Source organism: Uranotaenia lowii, chromosome 2 (assembly GCF_029784155.1).
Source record: "Uranotaenia lowii strain MFRU-FL chromosome 2, ASM2978415v1, whole genome shotgun sequence".
Lineage (NCBI taxonomy): Eukaryota > Metazoa > Arthropoda > Insecta > Diptera > Culicidae > Uranotaenia > Uranotaenia lowii.
In genome coordinates this window covers 188016664-188038580 of record NC_073692.1, presented here as the reverse complement: position 1 = coordinate 188038580, position 21917 = coordinate 188016664, and the positions used below count along the sequence as shown (strand labels likewise).

The 21917-nt window shown below is 31.5% G+C and overlaps 1 protein-coding gene across 1 annotated transcript in view; it reads right to left on the bottom strand.

Annotated features, from left to right (window-relative positions):
• LOC129749140 (uncharacterized) overlaps positions 1 to 21917 on the bottom strand; it is a 389660-nt gene that overhangs the window by 272882 nt on the left and 94861 nt on the right. The gene's annotated exons all lie outside the window — the stretch shown is intronic.

Sequence of the window (21917 nt, the reverse complement as noted above, 5' to 3'; positions counted from 1 at the left end):
CTAGCCCATTGGACAAATCAGTGAGCAGCAGTGTAAAACAACAAAATGCTGCAGCCTCGTAAAACCTGCAAATCAATCTGGGATTAATGTTAAAACCGTTGTCTCCTGAGTAGAACTCGATCTCATAATTCATCCGTTCCAACTGCTTTAAAATTTTAATGCGCAGCCGCGAAAGGCTCGTTAGCGCCCGCTCCTTGAGAGCTTATTCTTTTTAATGTCCGCAGGACGCACCGTTTAACGCAAACGCGCGAGCGCTTACAATTAAAAGTCTATAGTTCGGTGTCGCTATTGCAATATCGTACTTCATTACGAGGTGCCTCGGTCGGGGTGCTACCATATTTGAGTGAGCAACTGGTACCTACCAATGAAAACAATTCCCCATTCACAGGCAGTAAGGAACTACTCTAACGGGAGCGCGTGGGCGTTTTGCGAACGAGATTCTCGTTTCAAGCATTATTATTGTGGTTACAGACCCAGAGAGTCGTATGAATAAATAGATGCAGTTCTGACTTGAAACGACTGGCAGTATGAAAAACAAAACAAAAAACAAAAACTTTTTATTTAAATCAGTGAACCATTTTGAGAAAATGAATAACTCTCACGTGAGGTTCATTACATCGTATGAAACATCATAAGAATTCACAGAAAACTGCTGCAAAAGTTGACAATAGAACATTAAAATTTGTATTTAGATATAGAATTTCTTGTCCAGGCTTCAAATATTCTAAACGGAAAGAAGCTTCAAATAGTTAATAACAGTTTTTGTATTTTTTCGTTATAAAACTTTTTGTTTACATTTTGTTTCATAAGCTCACGCGAGTAATTGAGATTTCATCCAGTAACCCGTAAATTATTAAAGAAACATAGTTAGTATCCAATTCATTCAGTCATCTAACTTCTCTTACTTTACGTCAAACAACTCGACAGTTATAAATTGAAATAAACGAGCTTCTCTAAACCTGCACCTTAATTGACAAGAAAATTAGAATAAGTTGAAAGTTGTCAAAGGCAGAACCCCTTGTGCTTCATACGAGCCAACTGGTGGTTGCTCCAGTTCAGATGCAATATAAGCACATGTTTATCAAATGTAACTGTTTCTCATAACGTACCGACTAGGTTGGCTGCATTGCTGATGGGCAATAAAGTGTTTAGCCAAATTGGCTAATAAAACAGCGACAAAATCGTTTTTCCGGTGCAGTGTTTAACCGAACCAGAGTGGGATTGGGGAGTTTGAAAAAGAATAAAAAAAACAACGGCGCTCTTTTCAAGATTGGCGTTGGGAGTCAATAAAACTGCGGTTGTGAACAAGATTAAAGTTTTCCGGTGGTTTTACAAAATAAAGAGAAATAAAAAAACTAATTTAAAGGTGTTATTTGGAACGCAGAATTCTGTGAAATGACAAAAACTCGGATAGATGTTATCACCACTATCAGTTCGAAAGAATTTAAAATATTCAAGCAAATTTTGATGAACAACTAAAATGGCTCAAGAGTAACAATCTTGACTCAAACCTAAAGCCACAACCTCGAAATATCATTCGAGTTTCAAAATGGTAGTACAATTTTCCAAAGAAATATCACTTGTTGATTGAAATTTAGTCCCGAATATCGTATTTCAATCAGATAAGACTAATCTTGCCAGATTTCCCAGATGTTGTCCGATGTTGTTCACTTTATTTGCAAAACCAAACCTTAATTTGATTTTGATTTGAGCAAATTTTATCAAAATTAACATGAATGATTTTTGGAAACTTAAAATATGATTTCAAATTAACTGACATGCTTAAAATACAACAGTTTTTCAATTTCTTCTTCATTACTTATATTAAACAACTTGGATATTTCGGATATTGGGGAAAATAACCCGAAATGGCAAGACCCGGATATTAGATCATAATTGAAATAAAAAACCTGATTCGAATCTTGGTTTTGCATTTCGAAACTTGACTGGATGCATTTTCCATATTCGAAACTCATCATTTTGAAATGTGATTAGAAAAAAAATAAAATTACAACTATTACAACATTACAACCACTAATTCTTTTGTAGAATTGGAACTTAAGAAAGTTTCATAATGGTAAACCAGAATTAAAAAATCGTATTCAGTTTCAATTTTCAAAATAAATAACTGAAAAAGACTTTATATTGGAATCTGATTATTCAGAAGTCAAATAAGAGAATTCTTAATGAGGGTTCTGATACCGATTTTACCAGAAATTATTATCTGGAACTTAGATTAAAAATTGTTTTCAGATTCGGAATTCAGATATGGAACTGTAGTTTAAATGGCTGGATTCAGATTCGGAATGGAAATTAAAACTTCAGATTCAAATTCATCTCGAAGATAAGTTCATCAAGATAAAAATATCAATATGGGAGTTTCATTAGCGATTCAAATTGCTTGCTCATTAGCGATTCAATCACCGTTTCAAAGTTTTAATTCCGGATTCAAATTTTAAATTTTATATTCAAACACAGTCAGTTTGGAAAAACAAACCAGAAAAAAACCCAATGAAATATAAAAAAATTGGATTCATTTTCAAGATTCGGCCTTTGAAAGATCTAGATTTCATTTTTTTTTAATATTCACACGATTCTAAGTTTGAAATATATTAATAATGATGAATTTATATTAGTTGAAAAAAAAAACTTGTACAAAATCTTCAAGCATAAATGAAGCTGTAAATTCGTTTTATTGGATTGTTGTTTAGCATTATTTATATTGCAAATTATTAGACTAAAATTTTAAATTTTAATCGAGGTTACTTCAATTTCTGAATATTTTGTGGTTGGAAAGAATTTGTAAATTATTTGATATTTTAAGTATTAACAAAAACTTTTCTATTAAATGGAACCTTTATATTCATTTTTTTAAATCTTCATAAAAAATTTGTAACTTCTCGGACTTTATTTCGAAAGTAAGAATAAAAATAAATACCTAATTTATATTGTTAAAATATTTCATAGCAGAATAATTACATAGAACCTTTAAACTTTTTTGACATTTTTTATGTGCTAATTGCTCATGCAAAAATGATACTGGAAAAATGATGTCCTAAATACCCACCTCTCCCCCGTCCCACAGTGCGTTGAATGTATGGAATACAGGGACAAAAATCAAAACTGATGGTTTTTGGCACATTTACTCATACATGTCATATAGAAAGTTGTTGGAAATGATGTGAGCTATTATTGGCATGAATGGCGTATGTTAAAACAATGTTCACAAAAGTGACTCATATACATACATGCATAAACAATCGTACAAAATGATTTTACCTTCTGAACAATATCTCATTCAGATCAGAAATCAATGTTTTTAGTGATCGCAAAAGTAGCTAAAACGCCATTTTTACCTAAAATACCACGAAAAAAACGTGTTTAATGACTATTTTTGCGCAAATTAAGACATTTCTTCCAATGCAGCATTTCTGCCCTCCTTTTCCAATATCGGAGGTGAAAGAAAACTGAATAATCAATTTTTTGCTTGGAACGGCCAGTCTGTACCACCCTTTAAAACAAGACTAGTGAAAAATGGTGATTTTCAACTGTCAAAACATCATCTAGAAAAACGTAATTATCTGCAAAACGGGCAATTTCGGGCAGCTGAAACCACTTTGAGCTTTTACAGGATACTATAAACGAAAACTGGAGAAAAAATCAGAGAGGTATTTTGATATATATATTTTTGTAATGTCCAATTGAAGTTTGAATGTCCATTTTCTTGAAATATGAAGTACGCTTATCAATAACACCTTCATATTTGTATATATGGAAATAAATCACAGAGATAACCCCTCAAATATATTCTACTTACTTGCTTCTTCAGTTTCCATTGAGATTAACACATTGAAAGTCATCAACAGATTAGAGAAAAATTAGTAAAATAGAGTATTTTTTTTTCTGAAAATATACTGTGCACGTGTTGCATTGAAACTATCTGACAATATAAGCCTGATTCAGGCATATAAGTGCTCCCACGTGATTATTTATACTCATGCAGCACACTTCAAAAATATATGAAAAGCACCGCCTGATTTGGTGGAATATAAATTTCGAATTTTTTTATTTTTGTCTATGGGACGCTGCACTGTGCGTCCCCCCGAGCCGGTTATTTATACGACCCCTTTTTTATGTAACAAGATTGGAACGGAAATTTGGTCCAGAAAATTTGGAACTGATTTTTAATTCTTAAAATAAGGACAAAGATTAAATTACAATTTATTTCTATGGTTTTTTTTAATTGAGTTTTGAATTTGAGCTTTAATTGAAGATTTTCAATTTAAATTCTTATTTAAATTTTGAATTCCGAATTATTCTCTCAAATGGGAACACCCAATCCAGTCACGAAAATAAATTTCAGCTTTATAACGAATTTACGTTAAAAACTTTTGAATTTTTATTTCTGTTTTCTGGATCTGCTTTGACACTTTTCGAATCCTATTTCCTCAACCAAATCGTTATTTAAACCTTTTCCCTATTGAATAGTGTTGATTGATATATGTACTTTGCAAAAAAAAATGCAATTTAACTTTGTTTCCAAAAAATCCGGGCAAAGCGGACAATTTTTTTTTGTTTGACAAACACAAACACATACAGGATCGCGATGAAATTTGATGTTTTCTCGAAGAGATTACTTTTTTTTTCTTGATTCTAAGCGTACATCTTGCGAGGATATGATGGTTAGCATCTTACAAATGCTAAAACCACCAACCTACAAGAAAGTGTACGTCACCGAGATTCGATCTCATTCTCGTTGGCTTAGAAGACTTGAAGGCTATCCTCTACGTCACCGATCGCGGCTGTAATTTGGTCAAAACCCAGGTATTTCTAATAAAAAATCAAGTTAAAGAACTTGAAATAACATTTTATTCATCAAAATTAATCAGCAGATTTAAAATCGTATTTAACGCTTTCAAAGAACCTTTCTCGATAATTTTTATGAATCTTGCTCAAAAAATTTTGTTTTGGGCGCATACATAAACAAATTTTAAACAAAATTTGTTTTTTTTATGTTTGATTTGAGAATGAGAATTAACCCAGGCAAAATCCGGGCTTTTCCAACGAAATCCGAGCAACTGGACCGGATTGTTCTTTTCCCAAATTCAATATTAAATATCTGGGCAATCCCGGATAAAACCCGGCAATCTGGCAACGTTATTTTAGAGTGAGATTGGTGCAAATGGCTCAAGGGTTTGCCCGATTTCCCAAATAGTTTTCATTTTGGTTTAAGTTTGAAGATGAAATACAATATATCTGAAAACTGTTTCAAATTTTTTTTTTTTTTATAAAATGAAGATATGTTAACATTATAAATAAATAATGAATACCTTTTAAGTTCTGAGCGCCACATTTTAGTATGTTTTCATGATATCTTAATATTCCTGCACAGTAGTGCTTCGAATTTATCACTATACCTGATCGAAAAAACCGATAGCCTTTTAAAATTTATTCAAAAGTATAAAGGGTGTTTGGAAATGTTATTTTTGTAGTTGTTTAGTTTATTGGTCATTCAAAAAACGTCTTTGAACAGTTGATAAATTTTCCAGATCTTGCTCATTTGTGTCTGAAATCATCATTCGAGCTCGAAATCCGCTTGTGTCTTAAAAATCGATTTAAAAAGTTACCGTTTAAGAAAATAGTGTCATTCAACCAAGAGGTTATTTAAATATTGATTTTGAATAGAAGCTTCAAAAAATACTCTATTAAAAAATAAACATCATCAGAACTTGTTTTTTGTGTCATTTGACCCAATCTTAGGCTATCAAGCAATTGGGGGAAAAGTACGTACCTAGGTTGATTAGTAAAACATGACACAGAACAACATTTTACTAACTTAAATTAGAAACGTAAACTATGAATATGGGTAATGTTTCCTGTAATATGTTTAAAAAAAATCCTCTTCCATCCGATTTAGATAAAGGCACCCCTCTGAATGATGCATTATGTATTTTTTTATTTAACAAATAGTATTTTCTCATTATTTGTTTCTGTCAGTAAGTTTTACTCACACGCAAGGTTGTCGAAATCACAAAAAAATCTTTAAATTCTCAGAATTTTGAACAAAATTTCATCACAGAATCTGTGTTACAAAACACAGCATTTTGTAAATATTCGCAGAATACACAGATTTCATAAATTTTTTACGTTTTTTTGAAAATTTAAGTTTATATGTTTATAAAAATTTTGGCTTTCAGACTTTCAATTTGAAAAATAAACCCAAATGTTTTCATAACTGTTCAATAAAATAATGAAAATAGCATCACAGAATTTTTGGGTTAAATCACAGAAAGTTAGATTTTATTTCACGAAAACACAAATTTTTTCTCGGCATCCTTGCTCACACGGCAAATCACCTGTTGTGTTATTTTTATTTGGGAAGGGAAAGAGTTATAATTAATCTTACAAACTATAGGAAGCTTTTTATGTTATCGAAGGGTATAATTTCATTGATGAAATCGATTATCCTCTATCTAGATTGAAGAAGAATCCTAACTTTTGGTTTATTCTATAAAATAACAAAAGAAATTTTATAAGATTTTTCTATATCTGTTTATAAAAATTTTATTGTTTCGTAACAGCTTTTTCGTATGAAAATTAAAAGTTTCTTGCGTTTCCAACGAAATTGTTCGGAAATATTGCTAGAAAAGTAGAGATTTTGATTTGAACATAAATAGGCGTATTTAGCCCGCACGGTTTGAGGTTCGTTAATTTTGACAACAGTTTTAAATTTGTCGAAAACTTAAGGTGATTTTAACATAAAAATAACTTCAATGTATAGAAAACAGATTCCTGGCCATGTGTACATATATAGTTTTTGTACACATATTCAATGTAATATTTGATAAAATCAGTATTCTGCTTAATAGGCGCATATAGCCCGCTTCTCCCTTATAGTGTTTAACTTCAAAAAAATTTCTTGCTGAAGCCCAATAAAGCATTGATTGGCTTCTAGGGAAATCTATATATTGCTGTTGGGAAAAATATTTCAAAATACAATGATTTTCTCGGTTACATTAATACTCTATATAATTAAAACTTAACCATTACTAAAGAATTTATTATCAATTATTTCAAACCATTAAAAATTAATATTTATTATAGCTTAACCAAATTTACGTTTTCGCCAAATTCACGTGTTGGTGAATTCACGCCATTTTTTATCGTGATCAAATCAAATACCCACTGCAAAGTCTTTTTTTTACACTTCAATCATATCTATAGCTATTAGCATATATTCTTTGAAACCAATAAGGTTTCTTTCAATAGTTTGAATATTTTCGGAAACACCGTACATTTGTCTATGCCTTGCTTCAGTTTAAAACTTCCGGTGTTTTGTTAAAAAAAATTAAATAACAATTCACATTAATCGACTATAACGTTGTTCAGCCAATACAGGTTAAATGTATTAGCTTTTAAAATTGAAAGTCAATTATAACGTACCCCTAAAGTTCACTTTCAGGCAGGAAGCCTCACATCGTCGTTGTTGCGTCGTCGTCGTCGTGATACGTATCAGTAGTTGAAAGTGACAAATTCAGCAACAATTACCGACAATAATGAACCAATTATTTACCGTTTGAAAAGTGAAATCAAGATCAAGCCCAGGCTGAGTCGAACGAGGGGCATGGTTTGGTAGACATTATTTTGCTAACCTCGAAATAAATGTAGGAGAGAAAAAAAACCTACTAGGCTAACTACCTTATAGTTCACTTTCGATCGAGGCCACCGCCAGCCACTGAATTGTTCGTTTAAATTGATTTTTTTTCGCTACTTGGGTATCTACTTTCGTTTAACGTCTCTCGAAGGCGCAGTAACTTGGAAGCGGGAGGAAAATCTGGATCTTCCTGTGGTCAGCCAGTCAGCCCAACAACGGCAGCAAACTTTAACAACCGAAACCGAATTCCACGCCATTTTCATGAGCACAAAATCTCGGGAACCTTCGAGGTCCGAGGAAGTGAGGTTAGGTCGAGACTCTACTCGACTCGGATAATCGCGAACAAACAACAATGGAGTGCGCTGAAATTACTTTCGAACACGTTGATGAGCACCTTTTTGCCCCTCTCTGGATGGACATCTTCCACCCTTCTGCTGCTGTTTATTGATAGAATAGATGAGTGGGATGCCCTCTAACAAATAACAAATAACTTTAAATGAACTACCGACCAACTTAATTGGATGTCCTACTTTCGGAAACCCTCTTGGATCTCTTGGCTTTGTTGAGATCTTGGGTAGCATCCACTAGGAAGAAGGTTTCTTCCGGAAAATGATGCTGGTTCAATTTTAGCACAATGGACTTTAGTGAAAACGCACAGCGTTGCTAAAACTAAGATCTGTGGCAATTTGGACTTCTTTTAACGATATCGAAGATTTATTTAAAACTGGAAACCGACACAGAGTTAACTTAAAACACCACCCATTTTAAAATGAACTCGTTTTTTGGGGTACTTTCGTGATTTGATCAATGTAGTATGTAAAACTATCAACAGATTGATTATTCTATCATTTTTAAATTATCTAAAATTTATAAAGCAGGTTAATGATATAAAGAAGTGTTCATGATGAAAACATATTTTTAAATCATCATAAATCTGTCTAGAAAACTGCATAGAAAACTTACTTAATAAAATAAGTACCACACCCGTAAAATTGGAAAAGAGTTTTATTGCAACCGACATGGATTGAATGAGCAAGTCGTTACGCAGGCTGAAATCGTGTAACGGATGGGTATTATTCCATGAATTTTTCAATGTTATGAAATTTCCAGGTGTGGGGTGTTTAAAAATCAAAAAGTAGAACTTATCCTCTTGGAGACCCACTCTGGACTCAAAAAGAACCAGCAAATCGGAACACAGGAAATAAGCTGTTCATCATTTGAAATCTATATAATTATACTCTGTTCAGGGCATGTCCACAAAACTGTGCAAGGGAAGCAGAACTATCCAATAGATCAAGAAGCGTTTGTTTGAAGTTGACTTTAATAGAATTTTGCACTTCTTGTGCCATTTTCAATCAGGAGAAAATTGAAACTCCAATCAAAATTTTAGTCAATGTCATTCTTTAGTTCATAAGTGGGTCTCAAACCAAGCCTTAATAAAAAAAAGTAGAAATAGAAATAATTTGGAATACTCATCCAGAAAAACTCAATCTAAATATAATTCAAATATTTCTTAATTGTGATCAACAAATGCAAAATGCCATAAATTAATTTCACGAGACCCAATTCAATTTTGGAATTGAGGTTTTTTATTGTTTTGCTGTAAGTGTATTGCAAAACAGAAAACGATCCTGTTGATAAGATTGAGAATTCATCGTGTATACATCCTGGGCTGTTTTTATATAAAAATTAATTGAAGTAGGTACTAAGAACGAACCTTATTATGAATTATTCCAAACTACAAAGAAATGGATTTCAGAAGAAGCCTTTTTATCTTGTACATGATTTCACTATTCCAAATAATAGAAAAATATGTCGTAACCTTAATGTTGATTTTGTTAATCTTTTTTTATATTTTATCCAGGACCTTATAAAATGCAGTAACCTATTCGAAAAGTAAAGGTTGACAGTTTGTAGATTCGGAGACCTATTTGAGTTTACTTAGCCTTCATTAGGTAAATTAGCTTTTTTTTGTTTTTGTTATCCTTAACTAAAAATAGTCTGTTACACGATTCTAATATGCAGCACAAAATGGCCCTTCTCAAACCAATTTCGTTTTCATACGAAGTTTTCTTGAAAAGGCTTTAAACATATATTAAAGCTTAGTTCTTTTAGAAATGGGACACTTTCTTTTGCTGATAGCTAATTTCCTAGTAATCGAAAATTCGAAATTTGGCAGCATTTTGTGGCCTGTAAAAGATTCTATCCATTTTTTTCAAAATTTAAAAATAACGCGTTTTTTTAAAATTTTCCATGCAAGAGAAAAGAAAAATTTATAACTGTGAACAGTTTCCTTCAAAATCTATCATGATCAAATCGATAGCTGACAAAACCGTTCGTTATTCAAAAAATTTCTGTGTGCGAGTGGTGGGAAAGTATTTCATCACTGTCAAAAATGTCCACAAAGTTCAAATTAACCATTTGAGTTCAGCACATGATCGGAAACTTCGATTAAGGGTCATCAGGGAAGTCCCATGAAGTCTCATATTAGAATTTTAGTTTTGAATAAGCGAAAAACTAAGCGTAGATCGCTATAATATCCTACAATTTTTCCTCTGATAAGCTTTAAGTGTTGCCTTGTTATTATTTAGTCATTCAATCCTAACCTCAACTAACAAATTTTTGCTGGCTCGTAAGCTGTATAGTCAGTACCGAGGCAATGAGACAGATGAATTCTGATGGACGACAAAACTTAGCTTAGTTGACTACTCATATCCACCTTAAATCATTGAACTTGAAGTGCTTAGATATAATCATTCATTTTAAAATTCAGTTTACATATTTGATTAGCCTTTGTTCAACTTACGCACATCCAACTCCATGATCGCTGGCGTGGCTAAGCAGAACAAGTTCTACCTCGCCAATGGTTGCTACTCCGTGATCGATCGAGGTCATCAGCTTTGTGAAAGGGCCAAAAGAAAGGTGCTTGGGACTAGCAGTCCATACACAATGCACAAAACTCATGCTCTCCCTTTGAAAATGATCAATAACGGCGCCGGCCACGTCCTAGTAGTCAATGACGAATGAATCCTAAATCGGCTAAGACGGCGTATGTCTTGATATTTGAGTTTTAAACTTTGATAAATTTGTTGAAAACCCCATTGCCTTATTCATTTTGGATGAGTAAAGAAAATAAAAAAAAATTGTTATTCTATTGAACCTGGAAGATTCAAAAGGGACATTATTGCTTATTATGGGTTATGAGGTGGGGATTGGTTAACTTTTTATGCAGGTATGTTCGCAACGTATGATTTGGTTACTCGCTCTTTCCCAAGAATGATTTTTAAACTGATAAACAAATGTTATAGTATGGGAGAGTGGGGAATCATGGGCCACTTTTTTTCGATGTTCCATAACTTCTTTATTACAACAGACAGAATGAAAATAAAAAATGGTATGGTTTTCTATATTTTCAAGGTATCATAAGGTTTTTTTTAAATTTTCAATAAGTTATTTTCCCCAAATTCTGACTGTTTGAAAAAAAGCAATTTTTTTTAGATTTTGAAAAATGGTGGGGAATTGTGGGCCACCAAATCCAAATTGATCAAATAACATGCAAAATTTATGAGTTGACCCAAAACTGTGATTTCCTAATTCATTTCGTTATTTTAAAGCAATTTCAGATGATGAAATGAAAAAGAGAGCTGAGTATGATCGCATAGATTCCAAAACCTGGCTCGCGAACGTTTTGGCAAAATTACTTATAGAGGATGGACAAAATATTTTTCATAACTCTTCATTTGGCATAAGAAAACTTTACAGATAGGAAAAACGTATTTTAAGTTCTGAATGTGTATAAAAACATAAAAATATAGGTGGTTCAAGATGTGTGGCCCACGATTCCCCACAAGCTATGATTTGCAAATTGGTTGCGTTTGTGTGACTTATTGATGTTTCATCAAAAATTCCTTCACCACGTGAAAGACCATGACAAAACTAAGATCATAAGCGTATGAGCATATTTTAGTTATGCAGTTTAGGTTCCCCATCGATGAAATTAGCGGGTGTTTTTTTAATTATGTTAGTAATTTTTTCTTACTTTTTTTAGCTTGATAAATAAAAGAAGCATATGATGCGTATTTCAGTCAACAACATATAGGAATACATGCTCACGCAAAGCGAAGACGATGACAGCTGGTTTGAGATTTTTATCTCAACACACATCTGAGATATTAAAAGTTGCCCACGTTTCCCCATGGCCCACGAAACCCCACTCTCCCATACTTATTATTGAATATAAATCATTTTTGTTCTCGAAAGATTCAAAAAGTAAAAAAAGAATAAAGAATACTTAGCATTTTTTCTGACTAGAATTGCGAAAAAACAAATAAGCTTCAAAGAAAATGTAATTGTTTTGCTTCGTATTTCTTGAAAAAAATTTTAATTTAAAAAAATGAAAATCTAAGTCCAATAAAATAATCTGAATCGTATCAACTCAGGGTTTTTTTTTCTAGCGTATTTAATAAGGCCGGAACAAATTTCAAATCCTTTTTTTGTCACTCGGAGTTGGAACATCGCAAGAGGGGGACAATAAAAAGTAATGCGTAACCAATAAATTAGAATAAATTGCACGAAAGCTTGTATGCAAAAAAATGCATACTATATCATATCACAAAACATATAAATCAAGTAGTTTCTTATTGTATAATTCATTAAAATCAAGAATACAAAAGGTGGAAAACTTCACCTTCCAAAATTTGTATTTTGGCCTTTTAATCTTTCGGATATTTAAATTTTTTGTTAAAATTTATGTAAAATACTTCATACTTTATTTATTCCCCCCTTCGGGTTTTTGAAAATTTCAAAGGAGGGGGGGGGGGGGGGAGTGACAAAAGAAGAAATTGACGTTTGTTCCAGCCTAATTTCAAGAAATATTTTTGCAAAAGTTCGTTCGAACAAACAAAACTATTCCCTGTGCATAGAATATTTCATCGTAAGGTTAACCAGCTTTTAAAATTTGCAATAAGTGGCGCAAAAAAAACAAAAATATTTTTTGAACCTTTTTTTGTTCACTTATCATCCAAATCACATTATTTTTTAACATTTTTTTTGTACACTTGTCATCCAAATCACATTATTTTAGAAATTTTCCATACAAAGCTTGCAACGATCTAATATAACAAGAAAGAAACACATCATTATGTCGAATTTTACCAGACATTTATTTAAGCCCCAAAAAATTGGCAGGTGAACGCTGTTGAGGTCGAAGAAGTTTTCTAGAACGGTTTGAGACCCCTCCTTAAATCTGGAAGGGGGAGGATGTTTCCCAAAAAAGTGGTTAATAGGGATTCTATGCAGGTTTGCAAAAGGTCGTATGATTATTCAAGATCTACCTCCTTCCAGTAGAATATGAAAAGCGTGGATATCAGTTGTTTGGCATAATTTGAAATCTTATCAAGCAATCAAGCAATTGAAACCAGAAGTGAAAAATAACGTTTTAAATTTATTAAAAATGTTTCTTCTTTCCTCCCCACAAATCAAGTCGTTATTTCGAATTTAAATCAATCGTGGTGTTTTACATAATTTTATTTCATTTTATTAATATTTTTCTGTTTTATTTTATTTTATTGAATATTTTCTGAATGATGTTGATGGTAAATTTATAATGATAAACTTTAACAATAAATATTCAGTCTATTCGGCCGGACACTTAGCTCAACAATTCGGTGAGCTGAACATTCGGTTATTGATTTATATTGGGGAGGTCTTAAATTATGGGATGGGGGTTCTATGCAATTTTGCAAAAAGTCTTAATGATTACCCGATCAGACTTTGATGCCCAAATTGATAGCAAACTGAGATCATAATAAGGTGTCAACAGCAAACTAAAAGCTTTTTTTGCTGTTGAATTCTGTACGAGAGCAAAATTAGGCATAATAAAGGTTTCATAAATTTTTATTTGACAGCAAGCTGAGACCACATTTAGGTATTAATAGCAAACGGTTAGCAAATTTTGGAGTAGAATTCAATTTGATAGCAAAACTAGGCATGATTAAGGCCTCCCCTTTGGCGCCCGAATCGGTAGCAAAGGGTAACTAAAATGAGCTATCAATGCCAAAATTATAGCATTATTTAGTATCGTATTTTTTGCTAATGGCAAAACTAGGTTCCATAAAAGCAAATAGTAAGATGGTGGCAAAACAACACCAAAGTATAGCATTGATAGCTAAATGAAAGCACTATGAGGTGTTGATTTATCTACGAAAGTTAAATATGGCATCATTCAGTTTTTATTTGTTTCCATGGAGCAAAAAAGTGAGATCAAAATAAAGGCATGATTAGATATCAAGGTAATAATGATCAAATCGAATTGGAAATAAACAACGAGTTCAGCCGCCACCAGCAAAGTGCGCGTATTATTAATTTAGGCATCATAAATATATCGTTATTTTTTACAATTAATTTAAAAAGTGTTATGAAAAATAATGGTAAAAACCTTTAGTCTGATATTAAAATTCAAATACCCAACAAAATGTTGATAGTGCAAAAATGATAGAATTTGATAGTCTGAAAAAACTTAGAAGTGATTAAATAAATAATAAAAAGTCACAGCACATTTAGCTAGCCATTTTTTGTAGTTTTTGGGAAAAAAATTATTTACAGACCCTTTTCGATTTTTGGAACATATCCGAGCACCTATATTTAGCATTGAAAATGAAAATTTAGATGAAAAAATTAATGTGTTTTACAAAAATAACAAACGTTTTTTTTCATAATTTAAAGTTAAAAAAATACTATTTTGTGTAGTAACTATATTTTTATTAACTTGTTCAACTGTGACTGATTTTCTTCTTACTGATTAAAATTATACGTTTTTTCAAATAAACAAATCATCAGCCGCAAAATAACACTTTCTTATATAAAAACTTTTTTTTTTGCAAAAGAAATGATGCAAAATTTATTTTTAGAATAAAATAACAAATTTCAATATCTTTAGAATGGGCTTGTGATATAGCTCAGTTGGCAAGTCAGTTGCTTCCTGAGCCGATGTCCATGAGTTCGAGCCCAAGAGTAAAATCGATCACAGTTGTACTGACGCAAGATAGGTAGATCAATAGGTATAACATTGCGCTTAACCTCAATCGACAAAACCGTGTAAACGCAGGGTTAAAAATAGTTATGAAATTTCGAACGATATGTATGGGATTTGAAATAAAGTTACAATTTATGGATAATTGAGGGGTCTTATTGTTCAAATAAGTAATCAGTCGCATTCTTTGAAATAACTTATGTACCAATTAGTAAAATTTATGTTCAAAAGCTTTTAATATTCTGACTACGAGTTAGTTTTTCTTTGGCAATTCAGCAGTATTTCAGCAAAATATTCGAATTTCGGAAAGCATTTTTTCAAATGTAGTTGTAAAAATATGCTAAAAAATGACTTGTTACTACTTGTAATGAATGCTTCTTTATTTTAGATACTACAAAATATTAAAAAAATCATGAATGAGGAATTTAGCAAAAACCATTTCTCATAACTCAATAAAAAATCTACGTTAAAAATACTTTTTCCATACGCAAAAGAGCTTAATGCATTGTAAATACTTTGGTGAACATTTTTATAGTTTTTGCAGAATTTTAAAATTAGTAGTTTTTCTGGAAAACTAATATTTTAAAAAATTTCCATACATTTCTATGGAATTTCTATAACTATTTTTTGGTTGGCCTACTAACACATATGCAATCAACGGAGTAGCATACCTAAGTAATCTAGCTATCCTGGTACTGACGAGCCTATAGTAAACAAAGAGACGAAATGTCACGTTTGTAATTTTTGAGTTTTCTGTCTGTGTCATTCCAATCGGGTAAAACCAATCAGTCTTAAAGGCAACCCTACAGCAGGGTTGCAAGCTCATTATTTTGAAAAGGATCAGATGGCGCCTCTTTGTTTACTATAGTCTCTTCAAGTTGTATCGGATAAAGTTTTTCAATGACTGTCCGCCAACTGCATCGTTGATATAAGTCGCGACTGACATGTCAGATGTTCGAACGACTACTAATCGAAACAAACAAAATCTTTTAAAATAAAAAATACTTCAACCGAGTTCGAATATACATAACATATAGGCACTTTTAAAAACCAAACCTTCAATAAAATTATTATTTACCTTAATAAATAATGTCCAAGTTATTATTGAGACATTGAAAAAAACACAACATACTAATGTACCACTGTACATATATTCGTCGTTACTGATCCAAAAGTAAACAAAAATATTTTCAAATGGAACGTCGTCGGTCGAAGCAAAAAGAAGAAAATTTAGAAAGTTGTACTAATTAATCTAGTTTACGCTTGTGCTTTTTCAATCTGCTACTAATCGGTATACTTTCAGTGTGAAGTGAAGGCTAGTTAGATTGTTGCAAAACGAAGAGTAATGAAAAACAGATCCGAAAATTCAGGTATGCCATCATCATAACTCCTTTCTCAAAACATTCCTTTTCAACTAATCGCGTATTTCAATGTTCCAGAAAAATCCCCCCTGATCGTGGTTTGCGGGAAGCCGGAAAAACTTATTCAAAGGATAGAGGAAAACGTTTTTCATTCTCTGGCAGGATGACAGTAATTCGATCCAGTAATCACCAATGTACAATGCGTCCTCCGCCAGGAAGCGGACGGATCACTATACTGCTGTACGTGTTCCAGTGTCAGCCTTCATGGAAGCAACGTGGCTGGTCCCACTGCTAATTTATTGATCCTGCTCTAGCAAACACCACTCCCCACCCAAGAGTTCATTCGGATAAATTCAATGAGTCCTTAGCAGAAGACAGGGAACATCCATCATCTAAAAGAACTCCGAATTTTTCAATGAAGAAAAGCGTATGATGAAGCAACACCATCTATATTTTCAAAATGTCGAACAATGTACATCCGGTACTGAGCAGACGGTCATCATGGACTGCTCGTAGTACACCAGCGCAACATTGACATGGTTCTTCTTCCTACATAATGGATAATTTTAAATCGTAAATTGGGTCATGTAAGTAGCTTTTTCTCTTTTCTAGTATCAAACCTTTCAATTCAGAATATTGGCTCGTTGTCACAGTCACAAGTCACAAGTCTACCACATCGTTCGAAAGCCTCAATATATGTTTCAAGTTTCTCGATCATTATGGGAGAACTGCCACTCGTAACAAACAACATTGCGTACACATTGTCCAATTTGAATTGGACTTAAGATGAATTAATAATAATCCCATTAACGAAAACCAGATGGCATTTAGATTTTCTCATTTTTTTTTATAAGAGGCAAGTGACTAAACTTTTCAATCTTTGATAATTTCTATACGGTAGTTTATTTAAAGACTAAAAGAAACTATGTAAAGCTTTTAGATTTGGTTAATTTTTTTTTGTATTTGATTTACAATAATTCTTAAAGAAAAAAAAATCTTTGTACTTGATGTAATAATATTATTTATCCGATTAAAATCTCGGTTCGCGTGATGGCATACGTAACGGCGTTACAATGTGCGGTATCAGAAAAATTTCTCTACATTTTGGTTGCATAAGGAAAGTGAATAGTACGATCAACGGAAAGTATTGCATTAACGTTACATACAGTAATGTGTAAAATAATACTTACATTTACAACTCAATTAGTTAAGTTTTTCAAACGCTTAGTTGGAATAAACTTTTTAAGTTTAGATAATTGAATTAAATTTGATAAGTTCTTTAACTTGTTAACTGCCTCCTGCATATTCGAACCAATTTCGATTTCTTTAGATGTAGATTTCTTTGGTTCTAATTTTTTTAAAGTCATGTATTTAAAATTTTTAGAATATAAAAATTGTTGACAAATGGCTTGTATTAATAATTAAGTTGGTAGTCAATGGTCTATAAGTGGAAAATTCAAGAATTCCGAGTTCATTATGCAAAAAAAACTCATGATTTAATTCAAAATTAAATTTACCGTCAGCAGCTGAGGAAAAACTGGGTTGAAACTGACACTGTTGAAAAATATGGCAAAACATAACAAAAGTTACAATATTTTCATTGAAAATATTTAAGAATCATTAGTTATTATTTGTAGATAAACTTAAAAAAAATTTTTTTTTTTTACTTTTTTTGACTATCCCTGCAGAATTCCGTTGTTTTTACTGTGAACATTGCATCGTTTGCGCATGAGTAGTTGCTTGTTTGTTTCGGGCCAATATTTGCCTACATTGAGGCCTTTAAACTCGATAGATTTCAACTGTTGCTTTGAGAAGCGTTTGTAATAGAATAATTTTTTTCATATTGAGCTTTAGAAGCATTTTTTATGCAGAATATAGTTAAATGCGAACAGTTCTAAGGGTGATTAAAGTTTGAAAAATAATTGAAAAGCATTAGCAGAATTATATGAAAATGTTTTATTGAACTGTTGAAAATCATAGGTACTTTACTTTTTAATGATTTTCTGTTTTAGCTTACCTATGAATAACATTTGTTCTGTTATAAATGTTATAAGATTTAAGAGAAGTTTTTATTCATTCGCTGTTTATCAAGAAGATTTAGTTTTTTTACTTACTTACAGTGTAAGTTTGAAACTGCCACTACTTGCATAACAGTCTCATGTGGAATAATTGAATAGAATTCGGCACTCAAAAAGATGGTTTAAATTCAACAATTATAATAAGAAGTAAACTTCTGACTTCGGAAATTTGAAAAAAAAAGAACTGAAGTTATTCACTCAAGCTTACTCGTACTGCAAAATCATAACAAACTTTGCTATCACGCCTTGAAATTTTAATTTGCTATCATTTTACTGGACATAAGGTGGTACACACAAAAATGAAGCAAAATATTCGTGCTTGGTTAGCAACATGACGCCAAATTTAGCTAAAATTGAGACCTTAATTACACCTCATTTTTTCGACAGATTTGAGAGCATAATGATGTCAAATTTTGCTATCGTTGAAAAATATGTGATGCCTTATACTGGTTTAATTTTGCTCTCCAAGCTCTCAGAAAACGAGGTGTAGTTGGGGTCTCAGTTTTAGCAAAATTTGGTATCACTTTGCTAACCAAGTATGAAAATTTGTGCTCTCATTTTTGCTGTGTACCACCTTATGTCAGCGGTCGGCAACCTTTTGAGACAGAAGAGCCAAAAATTGCAAATTAAGGAAATTTCCAAGTTTCAAAGAGCCGCAATTCATTTTATCCTCAATACAAATAATGGTGATCGCTTAGATACATTGCATCCTGATGTTAACTCAGTTTTATTATCCTTTTTCACAGCGCCACAAATTTTCGTTGTTTTATTGTATTCATTTTTCTTTCTTCTGAATCAATACATTTTCATACCGGGTACAGCTTAGTAACGTTGAAATTTTGGCGATTTACCATTTTGACCTGATGAAATTTGTCATTTTAAACTTTGGTGCAATTGGTGCAATTCTTTCTTAACACCTTTTCCCAGATAAAAAATAGACTTTCGATGTGTTCTGTTGAAATATCAAAAAGAAGCATTGAAAATTTTATATCATAAAAATGCATACTACAAGATATAAATTAATATGAAAAAAAAACTATACGATGGTTTGTCACAATAATTTTTTCTTCAAATTCTATAAAAAAAGCTTTAATTTTTTTTGGGTTATGCGCATGAAACTATCACTTTAAATCGATAAATATTTTCCGGGCCTTAGAATAAATAAACCAACAAATTTTAAATCATAAATACTCATTTTACGGATTGAAAAAAAATTAGTCAAAATTTGACAAAATTTAACAATCGGACGCGAGATGTGGTCTTTAAAATGTGGTTATAAATTTCTTTTAAATTTTTTTTATTACAAGCATTCCGATTCAGCTCTTTAGTTCTCATTTTGATTTCTGAAAAAAATTTAAAAAAGGTTGCAAAAATTATATTTTCCGATAACGAAAATTTAAGTTTAAATTTTCAATTCTGTTCAAAATCGTAACCCTTCCAAGTTGTTCCTTCTCCATACTAATGAAATCTTAAAAATAATGTTCAAACCTCTGAGTCTCAAATATATCATGGATTCAGATTGATCCTTCTGTCAAAGTTTCTATGAATTCTAATCACAAGTTCATATTTTGAATTTTCAATACAATTTGTGATTTGGAATTTAATCTATTTGATTTTTTCAAACAGATATTTTAATTTGTTGAATGAATTCTCAGTTTTCACTTGTAAATTTGTAATGTTAAACATTATAGTAGTTTGTTGGCGGTTTCCTGGCCGATAATATATAATAATGAATGATATAAGATTCGTTGTGGTAATAATTTATTCTAATTTTTCAATATCTCAAAACAGAACTATTTCAAACAGTAAAAAAATTTTTTTTAAATACTTTTCATTCTTGACAGATTTGCTGTATTTCAGTGTATCTTGAATTTTGGGAATCGTCAAGAATAGATTCTACCGATGATGTAGAAATAATACATAATAATAGACATCTAACTTTGGCTTTGCTTCGCTGTGTTTCATTTTTCAACGAATCGATTTTTCAAACTCAAATTTTAGTTTTTTGACGATATTTTGGTCCTCATTTCATAGAATAAACAAAAATTCTGATAAAGACTTAGAAATGAAAATCAACTTTTAGAACAGCCATGAAGTTTTAAAAATAATTGCAGAAATGGGAATTAGGTTTAGAATTAAAAAAAAAGAAGAAAAAGTTGTTAGAAGATACATTAAAGTTTATAGAAGAAAATGCTTCTTTACCAAATAAAGTTTCTCCTTCGAATAAATCCTAAAAATATTCATATTATACATGAAATTCTAATATTTGACCTCCACTCAACTTCCGGTTTACAAAAATATTTATTAACAAACTTGAAAATTTTGTTCATTTGAACTCATGTTCAAAATTAGAACGAAGAACTTGTTTTTTTTTCATGGATTTGAAAAGGAACATTGAGAGATGGTATTTAATATTTGAAAAATTTAAAAACAAAATGTGTTAAGAAAGAAATGTTAATGCACAAAACAATTATTATCAGTAGGGAAGGATGGGAATACTTGATCCCCTTTTCTTATTTTCATCATATCTTTTTGGACAAATTTTGCATCTCATCGTCTTTTGCATTGTCTGACAGCGTGTAATTTCAAGTTTATATGGTCCAAAAGTCAGAACGATACATGAACTCGTAGATAAACTAAAAGCATTTTAGTGATACTAAAAAATTGTGATTTTTTTAAGTTACAGGAGACTTGATCCTTTACTAAAGGAGACTTGATTTTAATGCGGGTGTCCTGACCCTTATCAAAAATCTAGTAAAATCCAAATATAAAAGATCCGTTAACTATTTTTGCCATATTAGTTCTCATTTCACACTTTGTAAGTATCAGACAAAGAGAATTCCAAAAGTTTGTCTACTACCCTAGATCCATTGCATACTTTAAGGCGCAATTTTCTGGTTTTTGGATAAATGCAGTATTTTTAGTCTATTTTAACAGATAATTACTGGATAAACATTAGTTATTGGACAAAATAAGTAATTTCATGATGATCAATAACCACGATCCATTCAGAAGAAAAATTTATCATTTTGGACTTCAGGGATCAATTATACCCATAACATACTTTTTGGAAAACTTCTTCTAAAAAAAATTGAGAGTTTCCTATTGCTTTGAAAATATGGCATAATGAAGTTCAAATTAAACTCTAACGATTGCCATATTGAATTAATTATTTTTATTATAATTTTTTTTTCATGAGAGAAACATTCTAAAGTGATAAAAAAACATCTTCAAATCACGTTTTGTTAAATTTTTTAAACAAAGCTCAATAACTGGAAAAATAAAATTTTTAAAATTGGTTGAGATATCGGCATTGTTGTTTTGTTGTATTTGGCACATTTTTCTAGAATATTTAATATTTGATAAATATTCCTGCTTCAAGATATAGCGAAGGAATCAAGTATCCCCAGGGATCAAGTATCCTCACTCTCCCCTATTCAAAGCATTATTAAAATCATCAATAGATGTTCATATTTGATCAGAACGGTGGTAACGAAAATTTATTTTTAAAATATTCAATTCAGAAGAAACAAACTCAATTTCATAATCTTAACAGTGAGGACTTTATTTGACGATTAAAAAAAGCTCGGTTTTTATCCGATTAGATCAGAAAATCTAATTCAACGGAAAACTTCCCGTGCCAGCGAAGAAAAATTTCTCCAGGCTTCCAAATGCTATATCAGACTTTTATGAAGAACGTTAACTGATTTCTAAATCTCTACTTGGTTGCAAACTGACAACATGCTGTTAGCTTGTTCTATAGTAGTTTTTGATTTCTTTCGGAATTCAAGGAA